The sequence below is a fragment of the Pongo abelii genome, chromosome 2 (assembly GCF_028885655.2).
Source record: "Pongo abelii isolate AG06213 chromosome 2, NHGRI_mPonAbe1-v2.0_pri, whole genome shotgun sequence".
NCBI lineage: Eukaryota > Metazoa > Chordata > Mammalia > Primates > Hominidae > Pongo > Pongo abelii.
Window position 1 is genome coordinate 93,575,412 of NC_085928.1, and position 19,632 is coordinate 93,595,043.

A 19,632-nucleotide genomic window follows, 5' to 3' on the forward strand; every position below is an offset into this window, starting at 1 on the left:
TTGCAATGGCTTTCTGTAAATACTGGATATATGTGATTCTTATAGAAGCATCTGGAAAGGATCTTGTCAGAAAAAGTATTTGAGAAAAATGCAACATTAAAGTGAGAAAAATAATTTGGTGCTGTCTCACTCTAAGTAGCCATTGAACACCTCTCTGTTCCTCAGTTTCTTCCTATATAAAATTAGAAAAGAGTAATCATCCATTTCTCAGATTTCTTCAGTTGTAATAAAGCCAGTAGTTATTAAAGTGAAGCATTTCACCCATGTTACTTCCACAGTAAACACTCTGGTGTCTTCTGTTGTTCTAATCACCCTCAACTTACCTGGTTGGTGAGAAAGGGTCCCACCCTAGGGTTAGAAAGATGACTGAACAACACTGGACCAGTGAGACAGCAGTTTGTTAGTCACATATACTCACAGCCCTGGGAGGAAGGACCCTGAGTGCCACACAGGTCCACATGGGAGTTGTACTTGGGAACAGAGTGAGCAATCAGGGGATGTAGGAAGAAGGCTTTAGTATGAAGAGGGGTGGGATTATCCCTGTTTCTATGGGAGGATGCAGTTGGCTTGTCTGAATAATTCTGCAGGCTGGCAGGAAACTGAAATCCACTACTCCGGAATAAGAGGAATAAGCAGGAACCATGCCTGGTTCCCATGATACGGAAGGTTGTTTGGCTGGGGGACTTTATTTGCAGGAGCAGAGTTGGGAGGTGTATTAGTGTGTTTTCACACTGCTGATAAAGATATATCGGAGACTGGGTAATTTATGAAAGAAAGAGGTTTATTGGACCTACTGTTCCACATGGCTGGGGAGACCTCATGATCATGGCTGACGGCAAGGAGGAGCAAGTCACATCTTACATGGAGGGCAGCAGGCAAAGAGAGACCTTGTGCAAGGAAACTCCCATTTTAAAAACCATCAGATCTTGTGAGACTGATTCATGATCATGAGAACAGCGCAGGAAAGACTTGCTCCCATAATTCAATCACCTCCTACCGGGTTCCTCCCACAATATGTGGGAATTGTGGGAGTTACAATTCAAGATAAGATTTGGGTGGAGGCACAGCAAAACCATGTCAGGAGGGGAACTTGCCATTAGGTCATTTGAGGCCCTACTGAATTTCTCCATATGTCAAAGCAGCACAAAATATGGGGGCCTTGATTTTAGACCTTATACTGCAACTATTTCTGAGAGGTGAGTCCTCTCAGAGGACTCAGAATTCAGTGGCCTCTTCTCGGTCCCCATTGCCTTTGACTACATTCATCCTATCCACTCCTGAAAACTCTTCCTCCATTGCCCTCCATCCCACAGTCCTGTCCATGAAGGCATGAGTCAGATGGTCCCTGAGTGAGACAACATGCCTTTGATCCCATCTCTGTTGTCTACTAGTTGTATGGCTTTGACAAGATACATTACCTCTCAGCCTCGGTTTTAATGAAATAGAGGTAGTGCCTACATCATAAAGTGACATAGGAAAAGTTCCCAGTTTAGTGTCAGATTCATACTGGGCACTTTAATCACAATTCTTTAGTATCTTTCACTTGTTAATGTCACATGCAGACCATCTAAATTTGAGTATTAACTAAGATTTGTTGCTTACCTTCTAGTCTTCTTTCTCTCTTCCTTAACTCTTGGAGATATACCCACATTTACTATGGCTTCAAGTTATGACTTTAGGCAAATGACTCCCAAGCTGCATTTCCCGCACTGATCACTTTCTGGTTTTCTGGTTCCACATTTCCAATTGTCTCCTAGAGATTTTTCCTGCGGTGTCTTATTCAGCATGTTTAAAATTTCCCCCTTCAAACCAGTAGTTTCTCCTGACTGGCTTCCTTATTTGTGTTAGTGTTGGCAATGGTCTCTCTGTCATCTTGGCTTAATGCTCTTAAGTCACCATTAGTTCCTTCTCTTTCAGACACACAATAACTCAGCTGTTAGGGGCTGTTGGTGTCTTCTCTCACAGCAGGGCTTGAATCCACCCTTTCCCTCCATCCCAGACATCAGTGCCTTTGGAGTTGGAGAGTTGTGCTAGGCTCCTAGTTGGTACTGTCGGGTACACACTCAGAAGCCCAGAGTTGGTATGAAGATTATTTTAAGCTGAAGACATTTGGGATTCAACAGATGCAGAAAAAACCTGTCTCAGAGCTTCTCTTATTTGACTAATAGCAGAAACTTCTGGGAAATGAGGCTTTCATAAATTCCTTCTTCAGGGTGGCTTTTATTCCTAGGAAGGAAACTCAATATATCATAAATATCCTCTCTGGGGGAGTTTTATAGCCTTGAAGAAGACAGAGAGACCACTCGCACCTGGATGAACAAACATTATTACAAACTTTATCTCCCATTGTCTTTCCTGAAGAAACCTGCTTATTCTTTCCAAAGAGGCCTTTTCTCCCACTCCTTTTTCCCTACTAAGGTAGTTATACATTTGCCCCTCCACATCTGAGGTTCAATTAACAGTGGATCAAAACTATTTGAAAAAAAGAAAATTGCATCTGTGCTGAACATGTACAGACTTTTTTCTCATGTCATTATTGCTTAAACAATACAATGTAATAACTACGTAGCACTTAGATTGTATTAGGTGTTATAAGTAATCTAGATACGATTTTTGTTGTTGTTGTTGTTTTGAGATGGAGTTCACTCTGTTGCCCAGGCTGGAGTGCAGTGGCTCAATCTAGGCTCACTGCAACCTCCACCTCTCGGGTTCAAGTGTTTCTCCTGCCTCAGACTCCCAAGTAGCTAGGATTGCAGGCATGTGCCACCACACCTGGCTAATTTTTGTGTTTTTAGTAGAGATGCGCTTTCACTGTGTTGGCCAGGCTGGTCTCGAACTCCTGACCTCAAGTGATCCGCCCACCTTGGCCTTCCAAAGTGCTGGTATTACAGGTGTGAGCCACCGTGCCTGGCCTAGATATGATTTAAATTATATGGGAGGATGTGTACAGGTTATATTTGCTATTTTATATAAGGAATGTGAACCTGGATTCTGGTATCCGATGGAGGGAGAGAGAGGGTCCTGGAACCAATTCCCCATGGATACCCAGGCAAGACTGTATAAACCTCTAACTTTGACCATTTATTGAGTTACTTCTTTTGTAAGCTTCCATATGCACATAAATAAACTTTTCTCCTGTTAATCTGTGTTTCATCTGTTTAATTTGCAGGCCCCCAAATACCTAACATAAGAAGATAAAGGAAAAGTTTTTTTTGTCCCCAACAGAATTACCTTGTCTGCAAACTTCCTTCTTATCTTTCCAGTTCATCCTATTTCCCACTCTCTAATAAGACTTTCAGAGTTTCAGCTCTGATCACGTTTTCTCTATTCCAAAGCTTCTAATGGCTCCTTGGTACCCAAGTTCCTCAGCGTGGCACTCAAGGCCCCCAGCAGTCTAGTCACAGCTTACTTCCTAGCATCAGCATCCCTAGCATTCCTATAATAGATTATATCAACTAGATTTGTATTTAGTCCCCAGGACATACATTACCCTGAGATGCCCTTGCACATTTTTTTCTGTTTCTGTTTTTACTCTACCTGGGATACCCACCTTTCCATTCTCAGTGTTTTGAAATCTTAGATTCATCATTCAAATACTGGCATTGCTGATTATATAACCTTGAAAAATCACTTACCTCTCTGAATCTTGGGTTCCACATTTGTTAATGGGGATAATATTATCAAGTTACAGGGTTGTTGTTGAAAACAACTAACACAGGATTTGTGTCATGAACACGCATTCAATTGTCATTGATTCTGTTGCTCCTGTCACCCCAGCTAAAAGTAATCTTTGCCTTCTCTAAATACCTGCTTTGTTGTTTATAATAGATTTATTTAATTTTTTATTTTCTTTCATATTGCCCTGTGCTGTGTTATATTTCAAAATGTTCTATCTTCACTAACTACACTGAAAGTGCCTTGGAATTGGGTATCAAGTATTGTATTTTTTTATTCATTCAGCAAAAATTTATTGGGCATTTTGTGTCTCATGGTGTGCTAGGGGCTGGGGATACAAACATGATAAAGACTTAGCCTCTGCCATCAGAAAGCTTGCACACTATCTAATTATGATTGAATGCTGCCTAGACTACTGTTGAGATAAGCTCAGTGAGAGCCCTGAGAAGGGATACCTGACTCAGCTCAGAATTCAGGATGGCGTCCTGAGGAAGTAATGTCTAAACAGATCCGAGGAATCACAAGAATTAGACAATTCCAGGCAGAGAGGAGCAGTGCAGCTAGATGAGGGAGGAAGGGCATTCAGTGCAGAGAGAGTGCTCACATACACAGAGGTGAAGCAGAGCATTTTTTGTGTGTGTGTGAATTGCAAGAACCAATGAACTGTGATCTTAGTTTTAAACGAGAATTCACAGGAGATAAAACCAGTAAGGTGAGCTAAGGCTGAATCATGAAGGGTTTTTCAGTTCTTTCTACTGTTAATTGTACCTGGTTACAGTGCCTATATCTGGTAGGTTCAATAAATGCATGTCTAGCTTTTATAAATAGTGGATGTACATGGTTCAGTCTTGGAGCATTACAATCAAGGAAACTCCATTTGGCAAGAGAATGAGGTTTCAAAATAGCTGAACTCTTTTACTTGTATTTCTTATATACTAAAACAGAGAGCCATATATCTAATTCAGACCACATTTATTAACAAACAAACATACAAACAACCCTCAGCCCCTACCCAGTGGCATATCTTCACACTGATGTCTCTTTCTTATACCCTACAAGTAAAACAGAAACAGAAAACATTTTCTCTCCTCCACCAGCTGACACCCTCTGGCCCCTCCTTGTGCTTTCCTCACATTCCCTCCGTATCCTTGCTCCATCCCTCCTCTCTTACTCTCTCTTCCTTTTTCCATTTCCACAAAAGTCCAGTGTGACTGATTGGCAGACACTGAGCTTTTCTCAGGTGACTGTAGGTTAATAATGATAGTCAGAACACATGTAAGGAATGAATGAAGCATTGTGTGGTGGAACCAAAGGCCGCTGCTGTCACTCCTGAAGCCCTGTGCGTGGTAATTGGGTCTACCTCAGAAACTCATCCTTTCATTTTCAAAATAAATGTGTTCATCCAGTGTTATGTTTCCCACCCCACCTCCTTCCATTATCTCTCCCAAATCTTGAATCATAAACTTCTGGAAAGCCATGTGAATAATTTAGATCGTTTTATTACTCATTGCTTAACTCCCTTTGGGGGAAATGAAGAGAAACATTTGTCTTTTGCTGCTTACTCTCCTGTGGACTGAGACCATGTCAGCTTCAGGCGATAACAAAGATTGATGACCACAGGAGCTGTCACTGCGGAACAGTTGATTGACCCATAGTTTTGATTAACCAAAATATTGTTTTAAAAAATCAGGTGCAGTGCTAATGACACTAGAGTAGAAATTCAACATTTTACCCACTTTGACTGAAAACTTGCTTGTTATCATCTTTCTTGTCAATGCTGAACGGTGAGCATTTTCTTCCCTGCCTATTTAATGGGTTTCCTGTGGAGTCTTACACAGAATTTGTCAATTCAAGTATAGAGCTATGATCACTCAGAGTACGTGGTGGTACCTTGCTGCTGGGGATGAGGGAGTACAGATGTGTTCAGATCCTTTTTAGTTTGGTCTTTCTAAATATTTTTACTCAGCTTCACAGAATCAGGAATTACAGTTAGTACCACTCGTGGGCCATTGGATGACTCTGGTACATTGGGTTGGTACCAGAGTAACTATTGTCGGAATATGTCAGTGTGACTACATCACCTCTAGCACCATACCATCCAAGTCCAAATTACCATCCCCTCCTAGACACCTGTGACCTAGGAGGTCTAGACTACTTGGTCTACCTGGATATACCTGGATCTACTCTGTGTCTCCTCAAAATGCCAACTCTAATCTATGTTTTTTCAAAGCGTAAATCTGATCACATCAACTACCACCATTATACCCTGCTTAAACATCTTTAAATAGCTTTATGTTGCTGGAAATCTTCGAAGGGCTCCACAAGGCCTTGCACAGTCCCTACCAACTCTCCATCTTCATCACTCTATTCCTTGCATTCTCCACGCCAGTCCCACTGGCCTTTATTCAGTCCTTATGTTTACTGCTCAGCCTCACTGCAAGGCCTTTGAGTGTTTGATTCCCGCTGCCTATGATGCTTTTCCCTTGGCTTTAAATGTCAGCTCAAGTACTGTTTCTTCTGAGAGAAATTATCTGCCACCCCATATCTAGACTAACTCTTTGTAATAGGTCCTCCTAGTACCAAAATACTTCTTATACACCTTTCAGAGGGTCAGTTTTATATTTGTGAGGTCTTTTGATTAGTAGCTTCCTTTTCTCTGGACTTGCTTTTTCCCCCCTTTTTGTGGAGAATGGGGTCTCGCTATATTGCCCAGGCAGGTCTCAAACTCCTGAGCTCATGCTATCCTCCTGCCTCTGCCTCCCTAAAAGCTGGGATTACAGGTGTGAGCCACTGCGCCCAGCCCCTCTGGACTTCTAAGGACAGGGGCTATGGTTGTTTTGACTCACCTTGATATCCCCATCACTCAGCACAATGCTTGGTGCTTAAAAGGTACTTAATAAATGTGGATTACATGATTGGCCGAATAAATAAATTCAATACAAGTTTAATCAGAAGATGGGCCTTACCTTGTCATTGAGGGATTTATCTAGTTAAGAATTCCAGATGAATCTCTATCAGAACAGCCAACAGAGAAAATGTATTCAGATGCAGGAAGGCTAGAAGGCAGCCTGTAGCAGCAACTGCACCCATTTCACTCTGTATTGGGTCAGGCAAGTCTTCATTAACAACTGTTCAAAATGCAGGACAACATTGATGGTAATGGTTTTGGTTAGATGTGGGAACAATCTCTCTGGGACTGCAGGAAGGTTGTTCTACTGTTACAGGGCTCACAACTATAAAGTGTAAATTATTCTCTCCTGTTTCTCTGTTTTTGAAGGACTTGTCATGGATCCCCTATTAGAACAAACTTGTGGACACTTATTAGCAAGTTGTGTATAAATGAGCTTTCGTTGTTTTCACTGATCCATCCCAATTAGTTCCCCTACTTGTCTGCATGCTATCTGCCTAAGGAAACGTGAAATATCTTATTTGCAAGGAGAGATGGAATTCTTGTGCGTGTAGGTTTTTTTTCTTTTCTTTTCTTTTTTCTTTCTTTCTTTTTTTTTTTTTTTTTTTTTTTTTTTTACATTACTTCCAATTTGCAAACAAGAGAAGTAAACAGTTTGCACAGGGAAAAATGCATGCTTTTGGTTAGTAGCCTGCTATGGACCGCAAGAGAGAGGAGCTTTACTAGGCATTGAAATAGTAGCTTTTGTGGTCTCAGGTCAGAGCATCGCTCTGTGTCCCTAGGCAGATTTGGTTTAAGGCCAAAACAAATAGCCCCCCTTCCTTGGGTTCTGACCCCTGGGGGCAGAAAAGGGAACTAAGCTAGTCCAGCTGCCACTGCAGGGGAAGTCATTGTTCTCTCCAACCTTCTGGGAGCTCCAAATAATTAACTGTGCAAAGAGCAAGTTGGAATCAGAATTCTCCTCCAGGGTTTTCTGTGTCCAGCCAAACAAAGCGAGCTGAGCTGAGAGACAAATAAACCCCGTGAAACAGAACCAGTGCTGAGTCTCCTTTCTCCTTCCTTGCTTCAGTTCTGGTCCTCTGGACCTGTGTCCTCAGCTACCTCGTCTCTCTTAATTCCTCCAGGCCCCTCGTCATGTGTAGCCAGAGGGAGTTTTTTCTTAATGAGAAGAGACAGCAGGCCACTCTCCAGTGGAAGGTTGGTGCTTTGCGACTTAGAAGGCTTGGCATGTGGACAGAAATCTCCCTTCCTCTCAGAATTTCTGATGTTTTCAAAGAGAAGCCAGAAATCTGGACTTTGGTGTGAAGTCATCCAATTTTAAAATGTTTGCTCTATGTTTTGTGTTTATACACAAGGTGCAGGCCAAACAAAACACATTTTTCCTACCTCTGAACTAGACCATAAGCTTCCTGAAGGTGCAGATTGTGTTGATCTTGTTTGCTCTGGTATTAATTACCCAGGACCTAGCACAGTACGTGCTGCATAATAGCAGTTCAACATCTATTGACCTGCATCCCTAGGAGACTCACTAGGCTGTCATTCCCTTGATATTAATGACAATAAAGTACAACAATAATTAGATCAACTACTTTTTACTGAGCACATTAAGTGCTTTATATACAATTTGATCTGCATTATGACCTTAGAAGCTGTGTATTCTCATTTTGCAAATAGAGAAAGCAGCTCAGAGCCTAAAAATGTGACCTCAGTCAGTTGCCCAGCTGCAGTGTAGATTCTGATTCAAGCAGCACTGTGTCCGAAGCCAGAGTTTGCAATCTAATGCCACAGTGCCTCACACTCTGTTCTGCTGATTCCTGCCATAGGGAGCAAGGGTGAACTCTCCTAGCGTTAGCTCTTCCAAAAGGAAGAACCAAGCCTGGGTGTTGTCAGCTTGCCTTCAGGGCAGACCTTTGAGAGGATGAATATGGTCAGTAGATATTATTTTCCATCTGCATAGCATTGAAAAACGTTCCTACTTTTCCATCTCCATCTCTTTATGAAGAACTACTCTGCAGCAGACTTTAACAAGTTGTGATTGTCATGGTATACTGTCATTTGATGTCCTTAAGTGCTACAGAACAGTCCATATTTAGGCATCTTGTGGGGACTCAGGGGCAGTCTGAGCTGAGGTTCACAGAGTCATTGTTTGGTGTCCTTAACTAAAAGCAAAAGTGGTGACTCATTACCAACTTAGGTTACAATCAAATGCATGGGTTCCTAAAAGCAGAATGCTGGTTGTAGCCTGCTGGTCATGAAATACATTTTTTCTTGTGGTGCAAATACTTTATTACAGGTAGTGAAGTGTCAGAACATTATTCCATGAGAGACACAAAAGCCTAATTTTACAAAGTCGGGTAGCTCTCTACAATAGCTACCATTTGATGGGCTTATATTTGTTAATGGTCTCAGCTATTGGGAGAGACTTTTAATCAGGAGAAATGGACAGTAGGAATGAAGAATATAGACCTTCAGAAAAGCTGAACATGCTCTTCCCCTGCTTTCTATGTGGGCAATGTCTCAATGCCTCTTTTGATTTTTCCAGGCTATTATCCTGGTGTGAAGCCCATTTACTCTTTCACTAAATTTTTTCTCTGATAGAGGAAGGTTTTGCAAGCTGGACTATTGGAAGTGGAAAGTAGCTTTTTAAGGAAATTCATTGTAACTAGCATCGTAATTTCCCTTACTGAGGCATCATTTGAGAATTTTGCACTCATTCTCTCATTTAGTCCTTTCTAAGACCTTGTGACACTCCCCTACTTCCCCCCTATTTTACAGGTGAGGAAACAAGCTCACAGTGCCCCGAATCACACAGCTGATAAGTAGCAATGTCTGACTATTGTTTCAAGTACTGTTCGTGCATCAGAATATCCTGGGAAACTTCTAAACATTAAGTAAAGCTTCCTGAGTTGCAACCTTCTGACCTGCTGTCTTAATTGGAGGGGAGCCTGAGAATCTATTTTTCAAAAGTCCCCCAGGTCACTGTGATGTACAGTCAGACTTGGAAAACATTGCCATATATTGTACCATACATTATACCACATTGAAATAAATCAAAGTACAGATTCAGTTTGGAGATTTCAATGGTTGCTTTTTCTGGTCCAACACAGCCATCCCCACTTCTGCCTGAGGGCTACAGAAAGTGCTTTTCAAAGGAGGTACATTTTGCTAGATCCTAATGAATGGATAAGAAGGAGAAAGAGAAAGGGCATTTCAGGCAAAGTGACCACAGGCAAAAGTCATAGAGTCAAAACTGGACTTGAAGTGCCTGGGGGAATGTTACAAAGTCAATATGCCTGGGCAGATAGTGACAGATGTAAAGTATGTATTATGAGTTGAATCTGAGTGGAGTCTGTCTTGGGATGTCCCAGCAGAATTGGCTTCAGCTGTGGAGCACAAAACACCTTTCTCATTGGTCAGTTTTCTTGACAGCCTGCTTCAGGGCATCCTTACCTGCATGCTTCTGCCTGACCACTTGCTGAAGATGATCAGGCAACGTGCTGACAGCTCAGATAGGGTTCCTGTCTACAAACTCCTTAAACTCAATTGCAATAGGGTCAGATCCACTGTCAAAAATGATAGTGGATGAGAAATAACTTGGCACAACACAGTAGGTGCTGAAACAGAGGTTTGAGGTGAAATTAGGAACTCTAGCTATTTTGAGGAGCTGGCTAGAAATCAGAAGGTTTTCCTCCCACCCCAGAATGCTCTTGCAAAAAAATGCGGATTCTTGAAGGGAGGAGGTTTGTTCATTCTCTGTTACAAAGTACGTGACTTTGATAGTTTAGACCCAGCAACTTGTCTTTTCCCATTAATTCTAGGCTACCAAAATATATATGTCCCTGGACTTTTTTTCCGGTTTAGTATTGATTAGAGGAGTAGAGTGAATGCTTCTGTGATGGTAAGATGGGAAGGCCACAGAGCTGGGAGCCATTTGCCTCAAAACAAAACAAAAACCCACTTAGAATGTTACTCCTAGGAGTTGGTTTATGGTGACTAAACTCATCAACATAACCTCAAGTGGCCCAAATGGCCATTTTAAGCACTACCTCTATTCAGTTTCCAGGGTACCTGAGTTTGAATTGCCTTTAGTCTCATTTACAAAAGCTTTGTCCTCATTTCCTTAGAAGGTATTTTGCTGGGTAAGGACTGGTTTAAGAGAACAACCTTGGTGGAGGGAAGAATGGGAAATTTCAACTGGTGAAAATAAAAGATGTTCTAGAGATGGATGATGGTAATGGTTGCAAAATAATGTGAATGTACCTAATGCCACTGAACTGTAGACTTAAAGATGATTGAAATGGCACATTTTATATTACATGTATTTTACTACAATAAAAAAGATCATAATAAAATGGAGAGGCAGCAATATCAATATAACAATGCTAACAGCTATTGTTCTTACAATTTTTGCTTTGTGGGAGGCATTGTGTTCAGCACTTTACATAAGTTATTTAGCCCTTTTAACAAACCTGTCAGGTAGGTACAATGATTATCTCCTTTTCATAGAGAAGGATTTGAGGATTGAAGGGGTTAATGAATTGCCAAGGGTCACATAACAAGCAAGTGGCAGAATCTAGATTTAAAACCAGGCAGTTTCATTCCAGAGCTCTCTCTTTTGGCTTATGCTCTTAGGCTAAACCACCTCATAAGATTGTCCTTTGAGTCTGAGACTCCCTGCACCCAGCAATAAACAACTGCAGCAAACATCTAAAATGAGTCAAAATTACCAAAAATTCACCTTATCAAATGTCAGCAACTTTGATACATGTAGTATTCTTTTAACAGCAAAGAGATATGCTCTGATTCTTGCCTGTCTTTACAGTTCACCTCTCTAATCAGATAGAAGGATATTCTATTATTTATTGGAAAGATGGTTATCTGAACATTTCTCTTTTCTTTGATGTGAAGTTGTAAAATGCCACTTTCCACTTAAACTTGTGAGCTTCTCAGGAGTAGGAACAGTATCTTTCTACATGGCAGATAATAGGTGCTCAGTAAAATTTTTGTCTTAATGAATTTCCAGTGATAATGAAGGTATCTATGTAAGTTTTCCTAATAATTAGGGGGCACTATCTGGGTGTATGGCTCATTAATTTAGATCCTGGAATGTAAATTCTGAAGGATAAATTAGAGATTCTCAACTGGGAATAATTTTGGCTCTTGAGAGACATATGGCAATGTCTGGAGACTTTTTGGTTGTTATAATTGAGGGAGTATGTGTGCTACTACCATCTTGTAGGTAGAGGCCAGGGATGAACATCCTACAATGCAGAGGACAGCCTCCACAATAAAGAATCATCCCCCCTCAAATATCAATGGTGTTGATGAAACAGGAGAGTTCCCTGGCCCCACTCATGGGGCATGTGAAAGGGATGCGGCTCTCTGTTCAACCACCATGAACTCAAAACCCTTGTGGGAGAGGGAGCACACAGATGGGCAGGTGCAGGAGCAAGAGTGAGTGCTTTGGGCTCCAGTCCCGTGGTAGTGTCTAGGGGTGGGTGCCTGTGGCCCCAGTGTTACAATGCTCTTTTAGATCTGCCATCCACAGGTAGCTTAAGTGTTAACCAGCTCAGTGCTCCCTCTGCCTTTCTACAAGGGCAGAGGGCCAGTGTGACAGCTTTCTGTATCCCAAGCTCTTGTCCAGCATCCTAGAAGAATTGGGTCACACACAGGCTTGAAGGATGCATGCAGGGGTTTTATTGAGTGGTGGAGGTGGCTCTCAATGGGATGGATGGGGAGCTGGCTGGGGGATGGAATGGGAAGATGATCTTCCCCAGGAGTTTTGGTTGTTCAGCGGCCAAACTCTTCTCCGACTGCCCCCAGCTGAGTTCCTCTCGGTGTAAAGACATTCCTTCTCTTCTCTCTTTGTTGTGCCATTCGTCTGCTTTTCTCCTCTTCTCCTTGTCTGCTCCTGGAGCCTGGGGTTCGGGATTTATATGGGTACAGGATAAGGGAGTGTGGCATGCCAAAAGGCAACTGTCTGGGTACAAAAACAGAAATGCCCGTTCCCACTTAGGGCTGCAGGTCTCCAGGCTTGAGGTTGGGGCCTTTGCCAGGGAACTGCCCTCTTCTACTCAGTATTTCCTTGTCTTCTGTCTGTATCACTGGGGAGAGAAATTCTGCTTTAGAGGTGTTATTCTCTCATTCATTCATTTAACATGTGTTTATTATCTGCATCCACTTGGTCAGATGAGCAAGACTGCTTGTCCGTGACAACACAGCTAGGTAGTACAGATCGAGAACTTGAACCAATGTCTCAGGGATAGCTCTTCTTCAAATGCATCAAGGTGGCCTCTGACAGCCTATTACTGATTCAAATGCCATCCTTGTGGTCACGGTAAAGCAGGTCCTTCTGAGACAGATAGGACTCTGAGCCTGTGCTTGGTACCTGGAGCTGATGGAAAGGGCAGTGATCTAAGACGGCTTGTTTAGGCTGCAGAAAGTCCCTCGGCTTGGACTTCTTGAGCTCTTGCTCATTCTGCTGAGGCAGGGACCATTTCGTGGCCTCCTGTGTATGCTACATTCCATTGCTGGGCCAGTTACTCTTCACTGAACTGTAATACTATCTCATCCACCTTGTTTTCACAGGGCCCTATAAGCCATATTATGGACTTTGTTGAAAGAATTATCACGTTCTCACAGCTCTGTGTTTGCAATAGGCTTAGGACTCTTTTCAGATTTGAGCACTGGGGGTCTTTCACGCGATCTGCTTTTCAACACACATCACATGTTCTCCTCCTCCCTTTCCTCTCCCGGTCTGATTCCTTGCTGCCTTCTGATTGTGGTCTGCCTCAGTATGCACAGTCCCACAGCCGAGCTTAACAGGTACTCTACAATTCTCAAGGTGCTAGAGTTGATGGATTTTAATCAGGTGAGTGCTGTTTAATGCAAATGCTCCTTTAGCCGAGGTTCATAAAATGGGCTGCTTAATATTATGGTCCCAAATATTAGTTCAATGCTCATGACTTATGTAAATGGCTTTGCTTTGGGGTTAGGTTAGGGGAAAATCAATAAAAATCAGCTGGAAATGGAGAAAGCAACTGTGTACTTACATTCCTTTGTGATGTAACCCCTCTCCCACACCACAATGCCTCATACTTATCCTTTTTGTTTTTTTGCCAGCTCACTTTTCTCCCCCACATTTAAGGCTTCACGGAGATATGAAAAGCCACCCTGGTTCCTCCTCTATTAAATGGGAAATGCATATGAACAAATAGAAGAATTGCAGCATATAATACAGCTGAAATACAATGTTATCATCCTTCCACTCTGAGCATTTCTCAGGATGGTTTATGTCCCGGCAGTTAATGGCTTGCTATTGTTGGTGTACCAACACAATGCTACTAGCAACACAGAATTCTCAGGCTTTCTGTTTAGACTGTCTTCATGTAGGCTAGCCAGAATTTAGATATTTGTAAACGAAATTTGAACGGTGGCCTTTCTTCACAATATAAAATTCAGATAAGTGTAACTGGTCATGGCCCAACTCTTGTTTATTAATTAAGGCTTTATAATATGGCACCATTTTTGGAAGCTGCAGCTCATGCAAAGAAGAATACTAATTACATTCTGCATTTTCTGTAATAATGGGGCAGTGTTTTGGACAATGCAGTTTATCCAGACAATGCATCCGGCTCATAATGTAGTTTATTAACAAGGAGGCTCTGAATGTTTCATGGGAGACTGATACAGCTGTGAGAGGGTGGCATAAATAATATTCCTGGCCAGGCCGGGGGCAGTGGCAATGTGTTGCATGCTGTTAACCTCAAGAGGTCTCCAAATAGCTTTTACGTATGCCTGCTATATATTTGTTGACCATTGCTGGATACAAAGGAAGCTAAGTGATCTGGGAAAATCTATTTGGTAATTTTCTTTTCCCATTCTCTTAGCACTTGCTGAGGCTTTAAAAACAATAGGCCTTTGCATTTGTATGGATTGTTTTTCCTTAGGCTCCTCCAAGAATGGTCACTTTAATATTGTTGTCATCACAGATTTCTTATAATGGTCATTTGTGAGAATCAGAATAGGCTACCATTTTTTTCTATAAGATATTTTTCTTATTGAAATAATTCACATACCACAATGTTTATCCATTTATAATGTGAAACTTGGTGGTTTTAGTATAAATACAAAGTTGAGTAGCCATTACCACTATCTAATTCCAGAACATTTTCATCACTCTGAAAAGAAACCCCTAGCCACTAGCAGTCACTGTCCTTCCTCTCCTCCTATGTCCTGGTGACTGCCAGTCTACTTGCTATCTCTGTGAATTTACCTATTCTGGACATTTCACATAAATGGAATCATATGATGTGTGGTCTTTTGTGACTAGCTTTTCTCACATAGCATAATGTTTTCAAGGCTCATTCATGTTGTGAGATGTAACAGAACTTCATTTCTTTTTATTGCCAAATAATGCCCGTTGTGTGGATATGCCACATTTTGTTTATCCATTCATTAGTAAATGAAAATTTAAGGTTTTTTCCCACATTTTGGCTGCTAAGAATAATGTGGTTATGGACTTTTAAATTTGTGTGCGTGTGTGTACTAGTATATTTATTTCCTCAGAGGTATATACCTAGGAGTAGACTTGCTGGGTCACATGGTAACTCTATGTTTAACTTTTTAAGGAACTGCCAGATGCTTTTTGAAGCACCATTTTATTATCCCACTTGCCAATATGAGACTTCAAATTTCTCCACAGCCTAGAAAACACTTGTTATTGTCTATCTTTTTGATCATAGCCATTCTAGTGAGTGTGAAGTGGTATCATTGTAGAGCTGATTTGCATTTCCTTCTTGACTAATGATGTTCAACATCTTTTCATGTGATTATAGGCCATTTGTATTTCTTCTTTGTGAGCTACCATTTTAATCTCCATTTTATAAATGAGGAAACAATGGCAATGGGAGGATACAAGACTTATTAGGGTACCTGCATGAGGTAATGGCCCATCAGTATTGGAATTTAAGTTCTTTCACTTAGCTGTGCAAAAGTGTAGACATTGAGTATTGAGTACCTAGTAATAAAATAAGCTATAAGTGATTTGCATTTAGTCTTAACTTTTTTATTTGCAAATGACAGAAACCTAGCTCTAACTGTGGCTTAATGAAAGTAAGAAGATTTTGGCTTGCCTATCTATAAAGTTAAGAGCTTTTTGCCTCCAGAATGATTGGATGCAGCTTCTCAAAGATGGCATCAGAAATATGTCTCTATCATCTCTTAGTTCTCTTTCCATTGGGTTGGTCTCATGCATAGGCATGGTCTCACTTTGTATTGGTTAGATGGCCACTAGAAGCTCAAAGTTTTTATCTTACCAGTTCAGAATGCCAGCAAGATTTTTTTTTTTTAAATTCTTCCCTTTTGCAATAGTTCCTTCAGTAGTTCTCAAATCTTAGCATTGAGTAGTATTGGACTGACTTGAATTAATGACTGGCTCCCTGAATCATTCATCGGTGAAATATATTGATTGGTCATTTGCTCATTCTCAGTGGAGAGTGAAGTTAGCTCCATCTACACCATCTGGAGTCAGAACTGCAGAAGGGGATTCCCCAGAGGAAAGTGAGAATGATGGTACCAGCACAATGAGGAATGCATGCTAGCGCAAGTGAAACTCATAAATGTCCACTGTGCTATGTAGTTTTTTCCTTGGGCCTTGATCATTTATCATTTACTGGTTTCTTGTCTGTAAATTTAGAAAAGATACAGGCTCTCCGAAAAGTAATTTTTGGTCTCTTACAAGTGAAGGATTAATCAACCAATCCACATTATTTTCTCCAGTACTGAGAGATCATTTGTTTTAATAAATGCAAATAAGGTTTCTTATAGTTAAAGGTAATTGGCTTTTCATTGTAATTCTTGATGCTGGTCATTTTGTGTCTGAGTTGTTCCTAATTGCTTTGGTTCAGAGTCTGAGAAATGAAATAGCCCCTTGACTATAACTGTAACTACAATTGTAACAATTTATTTATTTAAATCAGCAATCCCTGCCAAGTCATTTACAGTTTGTATATTTCAGTATGTTTTACAAGGTGCAACAAAAGCAGCCTCATCACATAGCAAATCTTTCTTACAGGATTAAAAGTTAATGGGTAAGGTAAGTCTGGCATAATCATTAAAGTGGAAGCATTGTTTCTTCTTGACTGGTCAACTTTAGAGACAACTTTTCCCATTCGAAGTTATCTATCCTCTAAAATATACAGAGATTGAGGCCAGGTGGGATGGCTCACACCTGTAATCCCAGCACTTTGGGAGGCCAAGGTGAGTGGATCTTGAGCTCAGAAGTTTGAGACCTTGGTAACAGGGTGAGATGCTGGTGGTGCCATGCCGGTGGTCCCAGCTTCTTGGGGGCTGAGGTGGGAGGATCTCCTGAGCCTGGGAGGCAGAGGTTGCAGTAAGCTGTGTTGGTGCCACTGCACTCCAGCCTGCACTCCTGCACAAAGTGAGACCCTGTCTCAAAACAATAAATAAATTAAAATAAAATATAGAGAGACTGAGATGCAGCAGCAGTTGTATGTTGTTCTCTGGCTTTTGAATAATAAATGGTATGTGTACCTTCATATGATAGGATCTTCAGCTCTCATGTCAACTCTATTTCTTAATAGAAATAAACAAGATAGACACGATACATCTAGGATACCATGTTAAAATGGTTTCTAAGGTTGCATTCAGCCTTAGAAGAAAAGAATGTTGTGATCACTTAATGATGTCTGTCACAGGCCCAGGAGAGTGAAACAATGGCACTTGCATTGTGTATTTTCCATCCCTGCTTACATCTTGAAAGGAAGTCCCAATGCTGAAAGTTTGCAGGATTGGGACAGTTGCTTTGATACTTCGGATCAACAGACGGATTCTTCTTTCATTATTCAGATAAAGTGTTTTGTGTTGCCTGTCCAGCTGAGTGTTTTAATCCTCAAGATTACCTTAACTATGGAGACTTGACTTAGACTTAATATTTTGATCCAGAAATGCATCAAGTATGGAATAAAAACTTCTATCTTAGCAAGACTAGCAATATAAAATATTTACTCAAAGTATACATGTACTGCCTGCTGGGTATGCAACATTCTTCTAAGGGAATGTGAATGTGGCAGGAGACCAAGGGTCCTCGGCATTAGAAATCTATAGTCCAGGTGTAATTAGAGAAAGAGATAAAGGGCTCACCAATGGACCACAGAGCATACATACTAAAGGCTAAAAGAGTCAAACAGTTTGGTAATGAGGAATGAAGGATAGAGTGATCTAGGGAAAATTGTATGGAGAAATAGTTTCTTCAGCAACGTCTGAAAGGAAGTGATGGGCATGGGTTGGTGGAAAGGATGGTTGGTTGAGGTGGGCGTAGTCATGAAAAAGACTAAAAGCTACTGACCAAGGAATGACATAACCCAGAGGTGTTGATCCGTCAGCTCACTGGCCTAAAAACAAAACAAAACAAAACAAAAACCACACAAATAAAAAACCAGATGTGTGCTACACAGGAATATAGAAATAAAATATATTGGAAAAATAAAAGATTTCGAGCAAAAATGAGAAAACACTAGAAAATCTGGAAGTTTCACATAAATTGCAGGTTTTCTTACTTTTCTATAATAACTGAAAGATCTGACAACATTCTGCCTGAATTCCTAGTTGGCAAGAAATGGCTGAGAGGGAGTAGCGATTGCCATGATACACGAGTGGTTTGTCACAGTCTTCACCTCTCCCTGCAGTCTCCCAACACTGAAGTCAAAGGTTAATTGCTCTCTAGCATCATGCTTGCACTGTTGAGACTATTCATAAAAACTTGTCCAGCAAAGTTTGAAAGATGAAAAATACATTTTCAGAAGTCTTTGTTAAAAAAAGATGAGGGTGAGATAGGATGGGGAAATAGTGCATTTCATATACAATCAGGCCAGACGTGGTGGCTCACGCCTGTAATCCCAGCACTTTGGGACGCCGAGGTGGGCCGATCACCTGAGGTCAGGAGTTTGAGACCTGGCCAACATGGCAAAACCCCTCCTCTACTAAAAATACAAAAGAAATTAGCCAGGTGTGGTAGCTCGCATCTGTAGTCCCAGCTACTCCACAGACTGAGGCAGGAGAATCACTTGAACCTGGAAGGTGGAGATTGCAGTGAGCCGAGATTGTGCCACTGCACTCCAGCCTGGGTGACAGAGCGAGACTTTGTCAAAAAAAAAAAAAAAAAAAAAAAAGCAGGCTTTGCAGACGCTGCCACTGCCGGGAGCCCCATCCTATCAGCCATGGTCAACCCTACCGTGTACTTCCACATTGCCATTGAAAGCGAGCCCTTGGGCCGCGTCTCCTTCGAGCTGTTTGCAGACGAGGTTCCAAAGACAGGAGAAAACTTTTGTGCTCTGAGCACTGGAAAGAAAGGATTTGGGTATGAGGGTTCCTGCTTTCACAGAATTATTACAGGGTTTATATGTCAGGGTGGTGACTTCACATGCCATATGGCACTGGTGGCAAGTCCATCTACAGGGAGAAATTTGATGATGAGAACTTCATCCTGAAGCATACAGGTCCTGGCATCCTGTCCCTGGCAAATGCTGGACCCAACACAAATGGTTCCCAGTTTTTCATGTGCCCTGCCAAGACCGAGTGGTTGGATGGCAAGCATGTGGTCTTCGGCATGGTGAAGGCATGAATATTGTGGAGGCCATGGAGCGCTTTGTGTTCAGGAATGGCAAGACCAGCAAGAAGATCACCATTGCTGACTGTGGACAGCTCTAGTAAGTTTGACTTGTGTTTTCTCTTAACCACCAGACCATTTCTTCTGTAGCTCAGGAGAGTACCCCTCCACCCCATTTGCTCACAGTATCCTAGAATCTTTGTATTGTCGCTGCAGTTCCCTTTGGGTTCCATGTTTTCCTTGTTCCCTAGCGGGATTGCAGTTAAGTTTATGATTATGAAATAAAAATTAAATAACAACAAAAAATGCAATCAAGTGTAATTGTTACAGTAGGTAGCTAGTGAGCTAGTCAGATATGAATTGGGGCAGTAAAGGGACACACCTCATCTCACCAGGAATGTCAGGTGACCATCAGGTGATG

The 19,632-nt window shown here is 41.4% G+C and overlaps 1 protein-coding gene and 1 pseudogene across 27 annotated transcripts in view; both read left to right on the forward strand.

Annotated features, from left to right (window-relative positions):
• FHIT (fragile histidine triad diadenosine triphosphatase) overlaps positions 1-19,632 on the forward strand; it is a 1,506,756-nt gene that overhangs the window by 500,677 nt on the left and 986,447 nt on the right. The gene's annotated exons all lie outside the window — the stretch shown is intronic.
• LOC100459114 (peptidyl-prolyl cis-trans isomerase A-like) lies at positions 18,733-19,503 on the forward strand (annotated as a pseudogene).